General features: G+C 49.0%; 1 protein-coding gene across 1 annotated transcript in view; it reads left to right on the top strand.

Annotated features, from left to right (window-relative positions):
- Positions 1 to 17,770, top strand: part of LOC306923823 (solute carrier family 66 member 2) — a 121,741-nt gene that overhangs the window by 37,405 nt on the left and 66,566 nt on the right. The gene's annotated exons all lie outside the window — the stretch shown is intronic.

The following is a 17,770-nucleotide window of genomic DNA, read 5'->3' on the forward strand; positions in this document are numbered from 1 at the left end:
CCTCTCCTCTCCTCTCCTCTCCCCTCCTCTCCCCTCCCCTCTCCTCTCCTCCCCCTCCTCTCCTCTCCTCTCCTCTCCTCTCCTCCCCCCCTCCCCTCCTCTCCTCTCCTCTCCCTCCTCCCTCTCCACCCCCCCTCCCCTCTCCTCTCCTCTCCTCTTCCTCTCCTCTCCTCTCCTCCCCTCTCCTCTCCTCTCCTCTCTGTAATAAAGGCCATTAATCTCGTGTGTTGCTGTTTGCCAGCAGCGCTCTGTACTGTACAGATGTCTCACTCTGCTCTGTGGGTCCCCAGGATGCATCAGGATGCATCAGCGCCGCGCGGCTCACTGGACTGTATGTAATGGGATAGCGTCAACAGCCGGCGGGAACACACACACACACACACACAACACACACACAAGTCATGCATGCTCACATGCACGCACAAACACTGCAAACGGGCGCACACACATGCACACGCTCACACTGGTGCATACTGTGTGTGTGTGTGTGTGTGTGTGTGTGTGTGTGTGTGGGAACACACTACTTAGGCTCTGATGCTTGACAGCAAGTCCACAGTTCGATTCCGAGCACGCGATGCCCATGCAAGGCCGGACCAGGGCTGTGTCCGTACACTGTGGCCCATGCAAGGCCGGACCAGGGCTGTGTCTGTACACTGTGGCCCATGCAAGGCCGGACCAGGGCTGTGTCCGTACACTGTGGCCCATGCAAGGCCGGACCAGGGCTGTGTCCGTACACTGTGGCCCATGCAGGGCCGGACCAGGGCTGTGTCCGTACACTGTGGCCCATGCAAGGCCGGACCAGGGCTGTGTCCGTACACTGTGGCCCATGCAGGGCCGGACCAGGGCTGTGTCCGTACACTGTGGCCCATGCAAGGCCGGACCAGGGCTGTGTCCGTACACTGTGGCCCATGTAGGGCCGGACCAGGGCTGTGTCCGTACACTGTGGCCCATGCAAGGCCGGACCAGGGCTGTGTTCGTACACTGTGGCCCATGCAAGGCCGGACCAGGGCTGTGTCCGTACACTGTGGCCCATGCAAGGCCGGACCAGGGCCGTGTCCGTACACTGTGGACTATCAATGAGGGCAAGATAAAATAATGTTATTATGTGAACATACATGTACTGTTTGGAGTACATATTCACATGATTCCGCCCATGCCAGTGCAGTGTGTAACGGGTACTTCTTATTCTCCATCGCGCGGCGGTATCGTGGTGCGCTGGAAATAGGCGATCTGCAAGCTCACAACTCGTGACTCCGCTGTACAACCAAGTATGAATCACACAGTTAGCAGTTGGTGTAAAGTCACTAAATCCTTCTAAATTCCAAAAGTTTTCTGAAAAAGCTATGTTTCTATGTCAGTGGTGAAGTGGTCAACCTTTTTCATGTCAAGGACCCCCAGAATTATCTGTATTTGGCCGCGGTCCCCCATCTGAAAATATGTTGTTCCAGGGACCTCCCCCCTCCCCCCTCCCCCCCAGAAGCAAAGATTTGAGTTAAAAACGTCTGCTCTGAAAGAATATATATTCAAAGATTTGCACCACATTTTCACGATTTTTAAGTGAGGTGCAACCACTTCCTTAAGTGACTATGTGTGTGGGTGGGTGGCTGGGTGGGTGGGTGCGTCTGAGCACGAAAACGGATTGGTCCACCTGTGCGCAACCTAACACACACACAAACACACACGCACATATTAACTGTATATATGGTGATTTTGGGTGTGCCAGTACAGTACAGTGACAGTAAAGTACAGTACAGTAGAGGGACCCCCACACCGTAACTCTGTCGCGGGGCGGGGCGGCTCGCCGGAATCGGGCCGGCCCCCTGGGTGCGTTCCTGTGGGTCTGGAACTCCCCCCCCCCCCCCCGGGGACCCCCACACGGAGTTGCAACACTTACTTCACACGGGTGTGATTTTTCAAAAATATAGCAGATCTACAAGCCCATTTAAAAATATATATTTTAGTACTTCTTCCACCACTGGCAGCTAGTTGGAGCGCCACACTGTACTGTGTGTACTGTGTGTACTGTGTGTACTTGCCAGCAGTATAAGGGAAGGAGCCTATATAATATGCATCGTCACAGTCCATTCCCGCGCTGACTAATGGGCTCTCATTTAGCTATCAATCGCCTTCAGCTGGAGTCTCTCCTGGCTAGCTCGCCAAGGCTCCGTGGTCATACATAACCAACGGGAGGCCATCCATCATGTGGGATTACAGTGGAGCGGCGAGATGGGCTTTTTGTTTCCCTGGGTGGAGTGAGTGTACAGTACAGTGTTTCCCTGGGTGGAGTGAGTGTACAGTACAGGCGAGATGGGCTTTTTGTTTCCCTGGGTGGAGTGAGTGTACAGTACAGGCGAGATGGGCTTTTTGTTTCCCTGGGTGGAGTGAGTGTACAGTACAGTGTTTCCCTGGGTGGAGTGAGTGTACAGTACAGTGTTTCCCTGGGTGGAGTGAGTGTACAGTACAGTGTTTCCCTGGGTGGAGTGAGTGTACAGTACAGTGTTTCCCTGGGTGGAGTGAGTGTACAGTACAGTCGAGATGGGCTTTTTGTTTCCCTGGGTGGAGTGAGTGTACAGTACAGTCGAGATGGGCTTTTTGTTTCCCTGGGTGGAGTGAGTGTACAGTACAGTCGAGATGGGCTTTTTGTTTCCCTGGGTGGAGTGAGTGTACAGTACAGTGGCATGAGGGATGGATGGATGGGTTCACACAGAAACGGCTTTTCTTCTTTCCTTATTTCCTTTCTTTCTTTCTTTCTTTTTCATTATGTCCAAAGTGGAAATAGAAATTCCTTCAGGCAGGGAACGTACTGTACTAGTATACTGTGTCTCTGTTATACCTCTAAGTGAGCAGCTGATATTCCCTGTTTAGTGGCATTTAGTAGCATTTCAGTGGCGTTGTTTTTAACAATGCTGTGATTTTTCAGTGCCATTGTTTTTTTTGTTTTTTCTTTGTCTGGGTAGTTGTATGTTTTCTAGCACTAGACCTGTACGTGCCAGTCGCAGTCGCGGCCACCGGCCTACTTGGGAATGATGCAACTAATGATATACGTTGTCATAGCACCCGTTGTAACTGTCAGCCGGTGTCCCACATGGAGATCTGTGTATGTGCCTGTGTGCCTGTGTGTGGGAGGACTGCAAACTGAAAAGTGTACTTGGCAATCAATTGGGCCCACTGGCAGAGCCTGATTGGTTGAGCCTCAATTGGCTGAGGCAGAGGCTGGAAATTGCAGGTGAAAGGAGTTGGCCTCATTATGCCCACTGGCAGAGCCTGACCAGAGCCTTATGTGTTGGTTTTGGAGAACCGTGGGTCCGACAGACTCGATACCTGGCACTGCACTCCCTGTGGGGGGGTGGAACGCATGTGTCAAATGTGAAGTCGGTGGGTGAAACGGTTCTCGAGTTACGTGCATTACAACCGTACACACGCACACACGTACGTACGCACGCACACACGCAGAGACGTGGCGCATTTATAGTAGGATAGTGGACATCTTTTTTGTTTAATTTCTTACAAAAGTAAATGACCAAATCAAAAGGCTAGAGATGTATAATTTCCATGGTTGGGTACAGCTTCCAGTGGCCACCACAGTGAATCAGAGTGCGTGCCATACATAGGCCCATATATATATATATACAGGCAGGCACATTCAACCTGGCGTCCTTATTTTCAACATGTCAGTATATTTTTGTAATTTAAATGTAAATTAAGTTAAAAAAAAAGGAGCTTGTAATGAATTGTTTAAGCAGGGTTGTATCAGGTAATGGTGGTCGGCCTGGGGAGTCTTGCCGTCATGGGTGTACTGAAGTCATGTAAATGTAAAACACCTTGGCTTCCTCCATCCGTTCCCCTTTGTACCGGTCACTGATGCATGTGCTCTGTATTGATTTAAGAGTGCTGTGCTTGCACAAATTCAATGCATTTTATAATGAAACGCTCTCTGTGTGTCTCTCTTTGTCGCTCTTCATGTCTGTCTCTGTGTCTCTCTCTCTCTCCCCCCCTGCCATCTATCACCGCACGCACGCACGCACGCACGCACGCACGCACGCACGCACGCACGCACGCACGCACGCACGCACACACACACACACACACACACACACACACACACACACACAGAGGCTAACCGTCTGTGTGTGAGCGTGTGTACAGGTATGTGTGTATGTACTGTATGTATGTCATGTGTATGTGCATGCAAATTTGTGTATAGGTCCGAGAACCGCATTGGAGCCACGTCGTGTGTCAAGTGTAAAGTGATGCCTTTTGAAAATTGTGTTTTATTTATTTTACCCGACTATAACTCATGTCACCATCCCAGTAGCCTCGGAAACCCAGACGTTTCAATTCCAATTCCACTTCAAATCGGCATAGAGTAGCGCAAGCGTCGATCGCTCTCTGCAGATTTCTGATCGTCTGCACCTTTGTTAAATTGACGCAGACACGCACACCCGTACACACACACACACACACACACACACTCCTCTCTCTCTCTGTGTCGCTCTAATTAATTAGTCTCATGTCGCGCAGCTGCGTCTAGATTCTCCCGGCGGAGAATAGCTGCCTATGCCATAGAAAGCATAGGTGTACTTGTACATCATGTCCAGGGGGTGTACTTGTACATCATGTCCAGGGGGTGTACTTGTACATCATGTCCAGGGGGTGTACTTGTACATCATGTCCAGGGGGTGTACTTGTACCTCATGTCCAGGGGGTGTACTTGTACATCATGTCCAGGGGGTGTACTTGTACATCATGTCCAGGGGGTGTACTTGTACCTCATGTCCAGGGGGTGTACTTGTACTTTATGTCCAGGGGGTGTACTTGTACTTTATGTCCAGGGGGTGTACGTGTACATCATGTCCAGGGGGTGTACTTGTACCTCATGTCCAGGGGGTGTACTTGTACATCATGTCCAGGGGGTGTACTTGTACATCATGTCCAGGGGGTGTACTTGTACCTCATGTCCAGGGGGTGTACTTGTACTTTATGTCCAGGGGGTGTACTTGTACTTTATGTCCAGGGGGTGTACTTGTACCTCATGTCCAGGGGGTGTACTTGTACTTCATGTCCAGGGGGTGTACTTGTACTTCATGTCCAGGGGGTGTACTTGTACATCATGTCCAGGGGGTGTACTTGTACATCATGTCCAGGGGGTGTACTTGTACCTCATGTCCAGGGGGTGTACTTGTACTTTATGTCCAGGGGGTGTACTTGTACTTTATGTCCAGGGGGTGTACTTGTACATCATGTCCAGGGGGTGTACTTGTACATCATGTCCAGGGGGTGTACTTGTACATCATGTCCAGGGGGTGTACTTGTACTTCATGTCCAGGGGGTGTACTTGTACTTCATGTCCAGGGGGTGTACTTGTACTTCAAGCTGCCTTACGCTACAGAAAAATGAGATAGCCTCCTGCCCTTTGGGCCACACGGCTCGACAAGCCTTACTTATTATTCATTATGACTCATGTGAAGTGTCAAGTTCTTTTTTTGCTTCAGTCAGAGTCAAACGAGAGATGTTGCGACGCACTGCTGCTAGTAGTGCACGTCTAGACCTAGCTCTGGTCCATAGCTCTCAAGTCAACTTCCGCCGCTCGCATGAATGCAGACCAGCCTCTCGTCTTTAGCGTAAATAAAAATAATGTTTTTGCTACTCACCAAAACAAAGGCGGGTTGTGTCATTAGAAAGCCTACTTTCCTTAGTGGAAGCACTCTGAGCCCCCACCACACGTATAAACGGTACTTTTTGGCCAAAAAGGGATTTCAAATCAAATACTTGTAGTTACTCCACTGCGCCCTCTACCGATATTGCCCAGAGAATACCCTCATAGAGAATATTTTCCTCCGGTGAAAAAATCAAAAAAGTACCGTTTATACGTATTGTATTGTATTCTTTGTTTTTTATTTTCCTGATCTTCTGATGTTTTTGAGTGTGTGTGAGAGAGAGAGGGGCAGGGGGAGAGGGGAGAGGGGAGTTGCACCACTCAGTTCACACGGGTGTGAGTTTTTCTATGTGATTGTATTACTTGACGACACTGAAAATGAGTTTGATTACTCAGTGTAATTTCGAGAATAAATCAAACTTGAATGAATGAATGACCTTTTACGTCAGGGCTCCTTGACTCTGGAACCATCTGCCCCGAGGTGGTCAGTCCCCTGACAGACCACTGTGTTCTTCTATAAATCGCTTTGCTAAAATGCGTTTTGAGAGAGTTTCATGAGCTATATGTAATATAGAAGTGTTGATTTCGTCGACTAAAACTAAGACTAAATATATTGACAATTTCGTCAACAAATAAAAACTAGACTAAAATGTTAGGAAGGGCACTAGTGGACAAGAGATCCATTATAAGTCATTGTTACACTTGGTTGCATGCTGAAAATAGCCGATCTACAAGCTTACAACACGTCGCGCTGCGACCTGTTGTGAGCTTGTAGATTGGCTATTTTCAGCAAGTGTAAAAACAGTCATTACGACGGCATCAAGACCCGCCAAAAACACATTTTAGTCGACTAAATCAACCGTAGATTTAGTCGACTAAAACTAGACTAACAGTAAAACATTCCAGGTGACTAATATGTGACTTAAATTAAATGGAAACTATATTCAAAAGACTATGACTAAACTAAAATATAAATGTGCTGCCAAAAATAACAATGGTAATAATAATCTTCATTGTTCCTGTCGTCCCTCTCCACACCAGAGCTGGACCTGCGGTACTTCTGGAAGTGGAGCGTGTTCGAGGACTACGTGCTGTTCTGCCTGGGCTTCACGGTGGGCCGTGGCGCTGCTCACCATGCTGCTGCTGGACTCGGGGCTGTTCGTGGAGGCGCTGGGCACCACGGCCGTGCTGTTCGAGGCCATGCTGGGCCTGCCGCAGCTCCTGCAGAACCTGACCAACCGCTCCACCCGAGGCATGAGGTACAGTACCAGAACCAGAGCCTTAGATAGAGACAACCGCTCCACCAGAGGCATGAGGTACAGTACCAGAACCAGAGCCTTAGATATAGAACCTGACCAACCGCTCCACCAGAGGCATGAGGTACAGTACCAGAACCAGAGCCTTAGATAGAGACAGTTACGCAACACTGCGTTCACTTCATGGGGCTTCAGTCCAATGGCGGCTCTCTTACATAGACTTCTATTGAGAATGGGGACAACCAACTGGGACAAGTCCTGGACCGAGTCCACTTCAATTCGGCATAGAGTAGCGCAAACGTTGATCACTCTCTGCTGATTTCTGATCATCTGCACCTTTGTTAAATTGACGCACACACGTCCACACGTACACACACACACAGCTGTGTCTAGATTCTCCCGGCGGAGCTGCCTCTGCCATAAAAGCCCAGGCTAGTATCCATAGGATGAATAAGACTCAGAGACACGCAGACTAAGTTATTTGCGACCAAACACAATGTGATTGGGTGGAAGAAGGGGGGGGGGGGCAGGGGTACGGATACTGATGTCATAATGATATCACATCGCCGAGGGTGAATCCATTACCCGCCGTGAATCGTGACATTGATTGTGTTCATAAAATAGATGAATTATGGCACGGCGCCGTCCCTGCTCTATCTGGGCTATGTGCTTAAACCGCGCTGGTGGCGCATAATTTAGGTCATACAAGTGTGTGTGTGTGTGTGTGTGTGTGTGTGTGTGTGTGTGTGTGTGTGTGTGTGTGTGTGTGTGTGCGTGTGCGCGCGTGTGTGTGTGCGCCTGGGATGCCACCGTAGAAAAGCTGATACCACATTATTATATCATTACTGCTCATTCTCTCTCTCTCTCTCTCTCTCTATCTCCCTCTCTCTCCCTCTCTCTCCCTCTCCCTCTCTCTCTCTCCCTCTCCCTCTCTCCCTCTCCCTCTCTCCCTCTCTCTCCCTCTCCCTCTCTCTCACTCTCTCTCTCTCTCTCTCTCCCTCTCTCTCTCTCTCTCTCTGTGGGATCTACGAGGCTTTAAACAAGGAGAATTACTGCCTGACACCTTTGGAACTGTCTGGCATTTACGCTGCAGGCGACTCTAGCTGTCCAGGCTCAGGCTGTCCAGACTCAGGCTGTCCAGAGGCTCAGGCTGCAGAGTGGGGGATGCATGGGAGGGAGTATAGGGGCTGTATAACTTAAAATAATAACTTTGACATTATTTTTTGTGGCTTTCGCCTTTATTTTTATATTTTTTTTATGGAGGGACAGACAGTAGGCTGACAGGAAATGGGGAGAGAGATGGGGGGGGGGGGGGGGGGCATGCAGTAAAGTCCGTCAGGATCAGGAGTCAAACCCGCGGCACACTGTCTGCCAGACTGGATTACCAGCCGAGGTGTCTGGACCGCTGAGCCATTTTCAGACCGCGGGTCCACAACCAAATACAAATAAATAATGTGGGGGTCCTTGACATTAGAAGGTTGAAGAACCTTCGCCATAGAAGGTGGAACTAGGAGGGAGCAAGCAGACGGCGTTCACGCTGGCTCTGCTGTTCCCCGGTAGAGACACTGGCTCTGCTGTTCCCCGGTAGAGACACTGGCTCTGCTGTTCCCCGGTAGAGACACTGGCTCTGCTGTTCCCCGGTAGAGACGCTGGCTCTGCTGTTCCCCGGTAGAGACGCTGGCTCTGCTGTTCCCCGGTAGAGACGCTGGCTCTGCTGTTCCCCGGTAGAGACGCTGGCTCTGCTGTTCCCCGGTAGAGACGCTGGCTCTGCTGTTCCCCGGTAGAGACACTGGCTCTGCTGTTCCCCGGTAGAGACACTGGCTCTGCTGTTCCCCGGTAGAGACGCTGGCTCTGCTGTTCCCCGGTAGAGACGCTGGCTCTGCTGTTCCCCGGTAGAGACGCTGGCTCTGCTGTTTCCTCTCTGCTGTTTCCTCTCTGCTGTTTCCTCTGCTGTTTCCTCTCTGCTGTTTCCTCTCTGCTGTTTCCCCGTGGAGGTCAAGTGGTAGAATGTAAAGGTCAGGGTAGTGTTTAAATGATCATTGGCTCTGGTAGAGGCTCAGGGTCTCCTACTAATTATCATCATTATTGCCTCATTACCGCTTCTGTTCCCTGAGGTGGGACCATAAAAACAAGACCCGTGCGTGCGTGCGTGCGTGCGTGCGTGCGTGCGTGCGTGCGTGCGTGCGTGCGTGCGTACAGTGGACAAGTACTTTACCCTATAGTACTTGACTCAAAGTGTAGAATATAGATACTCCTGATCAAATATTACTCAATAACAAGGTGAAAGTTGCTCCGTCAAACCTGTACCTGAGTTAAAGTACTGGAGTACTTGCTTTGAAAAATACTCAAGTATCCAAAGATTTAGCAGAACATTTCAGGTGGGCCTGTTGAGAACTCTAGTTTTTGCCGGCTGGCGGGCGCGGCTGCACTAATAACTTTGGGGCAGACCCGTCTAGAGTTTGAATGTACAGGTATCAGTCAAAAGGGAGACATTGATGAGGAAAGACGGGTGGAGAGGGATCAACATATGGAATGTCTGAACAGGTCAGCTCCATATATGGAGATCTAGGTGATGATCCAGTCTTCTCCATGTATGGCTATCCAGGGTTTGATGAGGTCAGTAGCATGATCTTCATATACTGTATGGAGACGGCCATACATGGAATGTGTCATGAGGTGTGATGGAGGCGTGACGGACTGACGGCCATATATGGTGTCGTGACGGATCGACGGATGGACTGACCGGTTTTGCAGTTTTTCATACTAATCTGCGAAATGCAGTCGCAATAACAAAAAAAAAATCTAATCATTTCCATAAATCAATTTAAAAGTGACACGTTGTGAACTTGTAGATCTACTAAGGGTACATTTGGAACCGTCTCAAGGAACGCTGAGGGCCGCACGCACTGTGTGACGACACAGTGTGTGAGACAGTAGATTGGCGTGTGTGTGTCCACGCACGCACGCACGCACGCACGCACACACGCACGCACGCACGCACGCACGCACGCACACACACAGCTGTAAACAGAGGGAGCTTAGCTCACATGCACGCTGCCACCCGACGCAGTGAATAATCCCATCACACACTCATAAGGTCGTAATTAGCAGCTGTTGAGGACCAACACGGAGAAGGCAAAGCATAGTAATTACTGCTTGGGAGGAAGATGGGATTCTATATTTCTTTGGTTGGGTTGGTTTGGGAATGAGGAATGAGGTTCGACACTCGACACGTATAATATAAGCATGGCTATTGAATCAGGCCCGTCGTCACTCCAGTGATGAGTGAGGCTGGAGCGTGGTGGTGACAGAGGGGCGTGTAGAAGGTGACACACGGGCTCGGTTAATGACTAGCCCATTTTGGGCGGGAACCCCTTTTTGGTGTTAGCATTATGTTATGCTTTAGCTATTGAAAAATAGCAGATCTACAAGCTCATAGCGCGCCACCGAGTGGCGCGCTATGAGCTTGTAGGTCTGCTATTTTTGAAAAATCGAAGAACGACTGACATAGAAACATAGCTTTTTCAGAAAACTGTCAGGATGTAGAAGTTAAAAGTTACTATATTTACCCAGGGTAACTGGACTAAGCATCAGATACTTGTTTACAGCCAGGCCCTGCTCATAGAACATTTCATGGTAGTGGTTCAATGCCTTGCTCAAGGGCACTTCAGCGGTGGTAATTTTAACGTGCCGGTCCGGGGATACGAACTGGCGACCTTCCGGTATCAAGACCGCTCCGCAAACCGTTCGGCCACCGCTGCCACTAAAGACATCTTTAGAATCTGATCTCAGGTCAGAATGGGCTAGAGTATAATGACTAGAGTATACAGTACAAACAGCACCTCTCAGAGACACTTGCACTCCCTCGTTCCTGTAATTCCGCACGGCATCTCTGGTAAAGGCGATAAAGAGACCGCTATAGGGCAGAGACACCGGAATAATGTCAAGAATGGGTGAAATTTATTCAGTAATGAATTAATATCAATTCAACTCTACTGCCTCAGCAATATTGTCAGGGAGTTGTCTTTGTGTGGTTACAGCTGTAAATAAGACATCTGTCTCAGAAATTTGGAATATTTGGATGGCAGTAACTCAGAAACTCAGCAATGGAAGTTAAAATACCGTATGTGAAGGCTGCTGGTTGGCTCGTCATTCTGTATGGATATGTAGGAGTTTGTGGTTATTGAGTCACTTTTTTGTGTGTTTTTTGGAGCAAACCGGCTGTTCTTCTTTCTATAGAACTTACATGTTGTTCTGTTTTATTCATAGATAAATCATAATAGACATCCTCCATGGATACAGTTATTTATTTTTCCTCCATTGTTTTGCTGACCCAATTTATACCACGTTTGGAAAAAATAAATGTTTACGTGTTGTAAACTACTGTGTGGTCAGACTCCCAGGAGTCCTATTACTGGGCTGGGGAGGTGGACTACATGAGGCCTACAGTACATGATGCACTTTGAACAAACACAGGCCACCCAAATGACTGTCCCCAAGTCACATGGTATTGGGGAGAGAGAGAGAGAGAGAGAGAGAGAGAGAGAGAGCGAGAGAGAGAGAGAGAGAGAGAGAGAGAGAGAGAGAGAGAGAGAGAGAGAGAGAGAGAGAGAGAGAGAGAGAGAGAGAGAGAGAGAGAGAGAGAGAGAGAGAGAGAGAGAGAGAGAGAGAGAGAGAGAGAGAGAGAGAGAGAGAGAGAGAGAGAGAGAGAGAGAGAGAGAGGGAGAGGGAGAGAGAGAGAGGGGGAGAGACATTGCACACTGCACATACTGCGGTACTATGGAAATACTCCCGTCTGCATTTACAACTAAGTGGCGTAGAATGGGAGCAGATCTACAACAAGCGCACAACGCGGTGCGAGCTTTTAGACCTGATATTTTGTCCGTCCGTCCGTCCGTGTGTGTGTGCGTTCGTCCGTGTGTGCGTCCGTCCGTCCGTCCGTGTGTGTGTGCGTTCGTCCGTGTGTGCGTTCGTCCGTGTGTGCGTCCGTCCGTCCGTCCGTGTGTGTGTGCGTTCGTCCGTGTGTGCGTCCGTCCGTGTGTGCGTCCGTCCGTCCGTCCGTGTGTGTGTGCGTTCGTCCGTGTGTGCGTCCGTCCGTGTGTGCGTCCGTCCGTCCGTCCGTGTGTGTGTGTGCGTTCGTCCGTGTGTGCGTCCGTCCGTGTGTGCGTCCGTCCGTCCGTCCGTGTGTGTGTGCGTTCGTCCGTGTGTGCGTCCGTCCGTGTGTGCGTCCGTCCGTCCGTCCGTGTGTGTGTGCGTTCGTCCGTGTGTGCGTCCGTCCGTGTGTGCGTCCGTCCGTCCGTCCGTGTGTGTGTGCGTTCGTCCGTGTGTGCGTCCGTCCGTGTGTGCGTCCGTCCGTCCGTCCGTGTGTGTGTGCGTTCGTCCGTGTGTGCGTCCGTCCGTGTGTGCGTCCGTCCGTCCGTCCGTGTGTGTGTGCGTTCGTCCGTGTGTGCGTCCGTCCGTGTGTGCGTCCGTCCGTCCGTCCGTGTGTGTGTGCGTTCGTCCGTGTGTGCGTCCGTCCGTGTGTGCGTCCGTCCGTCCGTCCGTGTGTGTGTGCGTTCGTCCGTGTGTGCGTCCGTCCGTGTGTGCGTCCGTCCGTCCGTCCGTGTGTGTGTGCGTTCGTCCGTGTGTGCGTCCGTCCGTGTGTGCGTCCGTCCGTCCGTCCGTGTGTGTGTGCGTTCGTCCGTGTGTGCGTCCGTCCGTGTGTGCGTCCGTCCGTCCGTCCGTGTGTGTGTGCGTTCGTCCGTGTGTGCGTCCGTCCGTGTGTGCGTCCGTCCGTCCGTCCGTGTGTGTGTGCGTTCGTCCGTGTGTGCGTCCGTCCGTGTGTGCGTCCGTCCGTCCGTCCGTGTGTGTGTGCGTTCGTCCGTGTGTGCGTCCGTCCGTGTGTGCGTCCGTCCGTCCGTCCGTGTGTGTGTGCGTTCGTCCGTGTGTGCGTCCGTCTGTGTGTGCGTCCGTCCGTCCGTCCGTGTGTGTGTGCGTTCGTCCGTGTGTGCGTCCGTCCGTGTGTGCGTCCGTCCGTCCGTCCGTGTGTGTGTGCGTTCGTCCGTGTGTGCGTCCGTCCGTGTGTGCGTCCGTCCGTCTCCGGCACCGTTGGCCCGGTCCGTACCAAACTGTGCACACACATTCCCTGTGACGCCAACGACGAACCTCTGCCCCCAAATTCTCTACAACGCCCTGTTATGGCGCTGTAGCATACCCCGGCTGGACAATAAGGGTGAAGCCCACTGATGATTTTGACCGACACTTTACTCCAAAATTCACCGTAGAAACTGAGAAAGATACAAATACACAACATAAGTCAATCAATAAATCCATAGACCTACTGTATACACACACAGCAAAGGTTGAGACATAATGCATATAGGCCTAAACAGCATAAATAAACCATGTTCACATGAGCCCTTAATCAAAGTAGCTTCATCACCGTTTACTCATTAATATTATATGCCATTCCTCTCGTGGCAGTATCTGCTCCTCAATGGCTGGGGACCCCCGGGCCCCCCCTCCCCCCCCCCCCCCAATACAAACTGACCACTGCTACAATAACCTTGTAAATAATAGAGAAAAATACATCATAAATAAATACTGATACCAGATATAATCATTAAAGATGGAGTGCCACAATTTTTTCCAGTTTTTCATGTGTCTATGAGGTGACAGAACTTCATTAGACACCCTGGGGTCGTTTTTATGTGCAATGGTGTATTAACTTTGTATTTAGGGTTTCTTCCTGTAGGCTGAACCCTCCGGGCCAATGAAATAAACAGTAATATAGTGACATCACACTATCAGCCCCTCCCCTAACCCCTCCCCCTTTATCATACAACTACAGCTGTGGGTGCGGCTTCAGTTCAGGTGGATCACAAAACAGCCAGGCCAATCAGCAGCAGCTTCTAGCAGCTTCTAGCAGCAGCTTCTAGCTTCTAGCTGCTGCTGATTGGCCAGGCCGTTTTGTGGCCGGGCATCAAGTCTGCCTCAGGCCTAGTTCACACCTACACAACAAATGTTCGGTCCGTGTGTGATGTCTGATTGCTGTTTGATTGCTGCTCCAATTCATTTTCAATGGGAGTCACATGGTTTGACCAAACATTTTTGTTTGATGAGGCTTCGTACACACCTTTCGGACACACAGATCTGTCCGACCGACCACTGATTACATTTTTATGATTTGATGCCTCCATGTCCCACAATGCTTTGCGCGATTTGGGCGGTGCTACGACACGCGGAAATAGATGCACATATGTTCAGTGTAGTTTTCTTGACTGCAGCAGCAGCTAGCGATAGTTTGTCGAGGCCGTTTTTCACACTCAAAGTTCACTTAGAAGGTCCGGATCAAGGACCAAGGACCACATATTTGCATTTTGATTTTGGTCCGTTTGGTGTTCACACTGGACTGTAAAGCGTACCAAATATGTAAACAAATGACACGTGGACACGTTAAGCGAACCAAATAGTGAAAAGAAAGAAAAGAGGTCATTTTACGAGGGAAAAATAACATGAGGGGGTGCGGGAAATCACTGTCTACATTTTTTGGGCGCAACCTTCAGTCACACAGAGAGAAGAGAACAGCAACATGAATCATGATTGCAGCAACAACTTGAAATTGCATTAATTCTTAATAATTGTATTAGCCAAATAAGACAACAGATGAACAGAGGAACAGGTGTTTGAACAATAATGTGCTTGCTGCGGCTGCATACAATTCACCGGAGACGTATAGCCTACAACAAAGTTTCCCCGAATCCCGATAAAAAGGACTTTTCTTCCATGTGTGCACCTCCGCTGCAGTTGACCTATATCACGTCTTTTGCTATAGTGATGTAATTAATTAATCATTTAGGACCACCTGTGTAGCTTATTTAACTTTAATTTAATTTGCTCCATTGGCTCTTTATGCGTGCGGCCGTGCGCTAGAGCGAGACAGGATGATTTTAAATATTTCTCTGTCTGCGTCTCTCCCATAGAGCTATAAAATATATCGGGTCTCTCCCCCCACATGTGCGCGCGTCATAACGTTTCGTGGTGGCGGCGGCGCATGCTTAAAATAAACAGATCTACAAGCTTACATCGTGTACCATACCGTAAGTACCATTCGTGTCGATAACTTGTACATCTGTTATATTTGCGCATGTGAACCTCGTACGCTGCCATTACATTTCTACTCTAGGCTACTCATAGACATATATGCGTCTAGGCCTACTATTAAAATCAATAGTGATCCCCGTAAAAAATACATGCTTTTAGAACTAATTATTAATGCAGCCTCACAACTGCCGAGGCCCGACGGCTATTTTGGCTATCGTCCTGTATTTCTGGACTCACTCACTGGAGACAGCCGTGCGCAACTTGGACTCTCCAAGTTACGCACGGACGTAGCCAAAAGAAGACATACAAACAAGCGATATAATAGTCTGTGTCACGTAACTCAGAAGACTACAGCCTAAACCCCACCCAGTGCTGTCAAGAACGGAAGTTCTCTCCTATTAGTTGGCGGTTAAAAACCACCCTTCTGTCCGATCTGAAGTCCCACCCTGTTCGTTGGCTGTTTTGACTACAAGGTGTCCGATGTGTTTGTTGTGCCCTCCGCCCCCACATCGGACAGGTTTGTCCGATCAAACGACGTGACTCCCATTGAAAATGAATTGGAGCAGCAATCAAATAGCAATCAGGCATCGCACACGGACCAAACATTTGTTCTTTAGGTGTGTACGCAGCCTGAGGGGGGAGCAATCAGCAATCAGTGATCAAACACAAATGTTTGATCAAACCATGTGACTCCCATTGGAAAAGCATTGTGGTGGCCCAAAAAAACAAAAAAACGACCAAACATTGCTTGATTGGTGTTTGGTACGTGTGAATGAGGCCTTAGAGTTCCCAGATGGGAGCAGGAGGGGGGAACCCAGTGTACTCTCTGCTGCCCCATCTGGCGGAGTCAGGTTACCCATCACCACCCACCAGGCAAACCAGGCATACTTAATGAACTGGTGGGCGTGTCCGCATAAAAGCATGATTCTAACAAATACTACACACATTTTGGAAAAAGTTCTTCCTCCTTATATTATAATAATACCTGATGATCATGTTTTAGGGTGGAAAGAAATCGTGGCACTCCATCTTTAATGAAAGTTTATGCATGCACTGTGTGTAAACTCTTCATTTCTCAGATCTAATGGCAAAGCCCTGGGCTCATAGTCGGCCAGCATGTGTCAGGAGATGAGAGCTATAGTCCTTCTTCTCAGCAAGCAAAGTCAACACGCTTTGCACCCACGCACACGCACGCACGCACGCACACGCACGCACGCACGCACACGCGCACGCACGCACGCGCACACGCATGCACGCACGCACACACAGCTATAGGGGAAGGGGTGGGAGAGATTATGCAAAGAAAATGAGAGGAGGCATAGAGTTGAAGGGGATATGGTTGAACCACAGGGGAATGGGGTGAGACTGCAGATTACTTTGGGGAGGACGAATCAAACGACTGTTGGTGAATTTAAAAAGAGGGCCTCCTAACAGCCTCTCGTTTGATGCCGTTGCTTAAGCCATTCTGGGTGGGAACCCCTTTTGGTGTTTTAAGTAATTATGTAATGCTTTAGCTATTGAGAAATAGCAGATCTACAAGCTCGTAGCGCGGCACCGAGTGTCGCGCTACGAGCTTGTATGTCTGCTATTTTTCAAAAATCGCGAAAATATGGCGCAAATCTTTGAATATACAGTATATATTCTTTCAGAGCGAACGTTTTCAACTCAAATCTTTGCTTCTGGGGGGTCCCTGGAACAACATATTTTGAGATGGGGGTCGGTGGCCAAATACATATACTTTTTGGGGTCTGTGACATGAAATAGTTTGAGAACCACTGACACAGAAACATAGGTTTTTCAGAAAAAAATATTTAGAAGACTTTTTTTTTTTTTTTTTTCGACGTCAGGCCTAATGGAACTTGCATTTTTAAAAATCCTACAGCTGCTGTATGCGAATCATATAAATCAAGCTTTGTTTGACGTCCTGCAGGACCCGTTTGGGAGGGAGGGACATGACCCGTTTGGGAGGGAGGGACATGACCCGTTTGGGAGGGAGGGACATGACCCGTTTGGGAGGGAGGGACATGACCCGTTTGGAAGGGGAGGGAGGGACATGACCCGTTGTCCCTGCTCGCCAACTCCATTTAGATGTGTAATCCAAAGGCTAAAACGGACACGATTGATTTGGTTTAGTGGCGTCCCTTGGGCGCCGTCACACGCTCCATTTATTCAATATACAAATGTGACAGAGAGTTTGCGTCAGCATTTTCTCTGAAACCAAACCCTGCTAGCTAACTGTAGCTCCTGGCACTTTGACATCAATTATACAGCTAGAGTTCAGCCGAAGGGTGTTGCTTCCTTTAAATAAATAAACCTGACTGTGTGTAAAAAAAAAGTGTGTGTGGGTTGGGACGTTTTTTTTGTCATCAAAGTTTTTCAATGATTTTACAATAAAGCATACAAAATACACATGACTTACACACAAGAAAAAGACAAGACAAAACAAACAAAAAACAAAACAACCACACAAAGAAATACCCAAATGGACAACACCCCTCCACATTCTGTTGTTGACAATAGTGATTATATCATCTGTAATGTATTGTAATTACAAATTATTAATGCAACCATCCTTTAATATACAAATAAAAGTAGTCCCATATTTCATGGAACTTTCCTTTGACATTGTTCCTCCTGGCAATTAGTATGATGAGTATTCCAAAGATGCAGTAACAGTCATAAGTTGGGTCCAGTCCAGTGTTGTTTTCGTCGACTAAAACTAAGACGAAAGATTTCGTCACTGACAAAAACGAATGGAAACTAAATTAAAACTAAG

The sequence above is a fragment of the Electrona antarctica genome (genome assembly GCF_951216825.1).
Source record: "Electrona antarctica genome assembly, chromosome: 5".
Lineage (NCBI taxonomy): Eukaryota > Metazoa > Chordata > Actinopteri > Myctophiformes > Myctophidae > Electrona > Electrona antarctica.